This window comes from Hyperolius riggenbachi, chromosome 5 (genome assembly GCF_040937935.1).
Source record: "Hyperolius riggenbachi isolate aHypRig1 chromosome 5, aHypRig1.pri, whole genome shotgun sequence".
Taxonomy (NCBI): Eukaryota; Metazoa; Chordata; class Amphibia; order Anura; family Hyperoliidae; genus Hyperolius; species Hyperolius riggenbachi.
Window position 1 is genome coordinate 412,690,513 of NC_090650.1, and position 4,044 is coordinate 412,694,556.

The following is a 4,044-nucleotide window of genomic DNA, read 5'->3' on the forward strand; positions in this document are numbered from 1 at the left end:
TCAAATGATGCTATCCTCAGTAAAGTCAGAATTACTTATCCGAGGCTTCCTCCAGCCCCTGGCAGCCACTATGTCCCTTGGCGCAGCTCTGCTCTCCGCCGCTCGCTCCTAGTCCCCAACGGTGCCTTGCCAGGTGTCCTCTACTGCGCAAGCGCTCATGTCAATCACCTCCATATGGTCTGGAGCCTACAGCGCCTGCGCAGCATGCTCCGGACCACGTGGAGGTGATTGACCTAGAGGTCGTCCTGCACACAGTCAGGGGCCAGTGGCTGAGAGCGGAGCTGCGGTGATGGACATAGCGGCTGCCAGGGGTTCGAGAAAGCCTCGGGTAAGTATTACTGGGGGTAGCATCATTTAACTGATGACTCCTTTAACAAATAGCATATAACATGCATGCATACTGGTATCTGGCCAGTGTGTCTCTGCTGTGTACGCTTCTCCCATAATCCTGGTACTGGCCATATGTTAGGGGGTAGATAAGAAATGATCTGGGAAAGTCCAGCTTGCGTTGATATACTGGCTGGCAAGGGCTTAGAGTTACATCAACCTACCTTACATTACATTACCTACATAGTGCACAGCATGCAAGACACTAGTTGATGCTCTCTCCTTCTGTCGTCCAGCCTTCTCCCTCCAGTGTCAGCTCACCTCTCCCCCTTCAATCTCAGGCTCCTCTCCTCCCCGTCCAGTGTCAGGATGGGCTCCACACCTCTCCTCTTCTCCCCCCTCCCTCCTGAGGCTCCCTTATCTCCCCGGCATTCCGATGCCATTCTTCTTCGGCTCTCACACACAGTAGTTTGCAGGAGCACACAATTCTGCGTGCCTGCGTGTGTGTCATTGCCGCTGGTTTGTTTCCGCTTCCTCTCCTAGCTGTCGGCTCTTCCCAGAATCTCTTCTCCTGGACGCTGCGATCAGAAGAATGAAGAGAGATGGTGGTGCAGGCTGCAGCCGCATGGGCCCTAGAGGCGGATGGGCCCTCGTGTCACTGCACGGCATGCACAAGCGTATGTCCGCCCCTGCTTCCCCCTCTGTGGGAAGCCTTCATGACACCCCCTGGGGCACCCGACACCCGGAGCGGGGCGCCCCCTGCCGCCCCATGGTAGGAACGCCACTGCGTGAGTGACACCAATGGTGAAGTGTCACTGACAGGTCTGTGAACTATCTCCAAACAGGGAAGATAGTTCTCGAGGTCGGACAAGCCAGGTCGGCAACAGACAGACAGATCAGGTACAGAGACAGGAGGCAGATGCAGATTCTAGAGACTAGCCGAGTTCAGCAACAGAGTATCAGAATGACAAAGGTACACAATCAGAGATCAGAAGAATGGTCAGGAAAGCAGAGGGTAATAACAGATAATCAACAATGCCTAGGCTTGAGTGTGAGCTCCAAGATTCTCAACACTCCTGGAACTAGACTAAATAACAATAATAATTCAGGTGGTACAGAATTCCTAGACTAAGGTGTGAGTTCCTTGATCATCGACACCTTGGAAACTGGTCTAGATAATAACACAGATAATAACAGAATTCCTAGACTAAGGTGTGAGCTCCGTGATCATCAACACCTACGAAACTGTCTAATAAACACAGATACTGACAAGGTCTGAGTGCTACCACGTAGTGATCGCAACGCCAAACACCAGAGAAATGACCAGCACCCAGTATATACACACCAGCGCTCTCTAGCGCCTCCCCTAAGTGCTGGACCAATGAAAGCTGCTGAAATTGTCAGCTGACCGGCTTGGTCAGCTGACTCCCTTCTGACTGTCATAAAGGCCCTGCCTCTCTGCGCGCGCATCCTCCTGAACCAGTGTGGACTATTAGTCCCAGCCACACCAGACATGTGTTGTAATGTTTCTGCTGTGTTGGATGCGGAATCCGCCGCACCGCATTCAGCATTACTGACAGGAGTAGGCCTATGCGTGCTACCTGCCGCGTCGGACGCGGAATCCGCCGCCCTGTTGTCTGGGCATGCGGCGGTTTCTCCGTGCTCCGACTGCGCGCCAGCTGCCATGTTGAACGCGGAATCAGCCGCCTTACTTTGAGTACTAGCGGCGGCTTTTCCGCGTTTCCTCACACCTCCCTTTTTAAGATTTTTGTATTTGTGTCAATAAAGATTTTGGATATTTTTGTACCGCAAGACCTACAAGACTTTGTGCTTTATGTTTATATTATAGTCCTTTCTACAAATGAAGTGAATGGTTTTGAAGTGAAGTGAATCACATCAAAAAGGACTTCAAGGTTTTTTAGTCTTTCTCGTAGATAAATCTAAAAAAAGGCACTATCCCAATTACAATATCACTATACCTCTATATCCCGAAGACCATGAGTGGCTGGACAAAGTGTTGTTGGGCACTGATGGTTAAACCTTGATTGGTTGCTAAGATTAATATTTTCTTTTTACCTCTCCTTCAAGGATCTGTCAGAGGGCATGGTATTAATCCAGGCAGACAGTACAGCGTACAACCCACTGGCTCATTTCTATGAGGTGGCCATAAGAGATTAGCTAATGCTAGTCTGTGTTTACACGCTGCTTATACGGCGTGGCAAAACTGCAATCAAGACAAATTAACACGGACGTCTGCGAATGAGACATTTCCCAAACTCTCTCTCCAAAAGCCCGCAGTGTGATTCGTAATAGCGTGTTAATAATTCAAAGACGAGGACTCAAAAAGAGTAAAGAGAGCTCACTTCTGAAATCTGAAAGATGGAACTTATCTATAGGTACTGGCCAGAGTCTACCTGTCACTTTTACAGCACAGAGAACATTAGTGTGGAACTCTGATTGGCTGTTATGAACTGCAGGAATGTTTTTGTCCTGTTCTCATAGGCTACTCCTGAAACTTTTTTATACATAGAATCTAGTGTAAGGCTCACACTGGCCGTTGCGCTGTGTTCCCTGTAGCAGCTGTAAATCAATGCAGTAAATCGGGAAAGCGGCGTTCCACGTTATCTGCACATTGTGTCGCATACAGAGAGACATGCAGTTAATGAAAAGTATGCTTCACTCTAACTATTGACGCGCATTACCATTGCTGCACTCCAATGTACCGCAACGCACCTGCCGGCTGCCACACTGTGTCCTTTGTATAGGTGGTGCATTGCAGTGTGTCAAGCCGCGTTACAGAGAGCCCGTTATGCCACCCCACAATGCACCACTGTGAACGTGGCCTTAGACAAAAAAAAATAATTTCTTTTTTTTTTAAATAAAAAATAATTTTTTGAAGCGGTGCTTCCATTGACTGGGTGAATGTATGGTAAAATGCAGACTGGGATGAAGATGAATTTCACATATTGCGTGAAGTGGTAAAATGTACTGTTAGAGGACCAGCTATGGTAGTTATCCCTGTACCTAGATATGAAAAGTGGTCATTTGGTAGTTCCCCAACCTCCAGTTACTTCTCCCCCTTCAATATCTACAGTGGGATGCGAAAGTTTGGGCAACGTTGTTAATCGTCATGACTTTCCTGTATAAATCGTTGGTTGTTACGATAAAAAAATGTCAGTTAAATATACCATATAGGAGAGACACACACGGTGATATTTGAGAAGTGAAATTAAGTTTATTGGATTTACACAAAGTGCGCAATAATTGTTTAAATAAAATTAGGCAGGTGCAAACCTTTAGAACTAATTATTGGAACTCAAATTGGCTTGGTAAGCTCAGTGACCCCTGACCTACATACACAGGTGAATCCAATTATAAGAAAGAGTATTTAAGGGGCTGAATTGTAAGTTTTCCTCCTCTTTTAATTTTCTCTGAAGATTAGCAACATGGGGGTCTCAAAACAACTCTCAAATGACCTGAAGACAAAGATTGTTCACCATCATGGTTTAGGGGAAGGATACAGAAGGCTGTCGCAGAGATTTCAGCTGTCTGTTTCCACAGTTAGGAACATATTGAGGAAATGGAAGACCACAGGCTCAGTTCAAGTTAAGGCTCGAAGTGGCATACCAAGACAAATATCGGATAGACAGAAGCAACAAATGGTGAGAACAGTCAGAGTCAACCCACAGACCAGCACCAAAGACCTACAACATCATC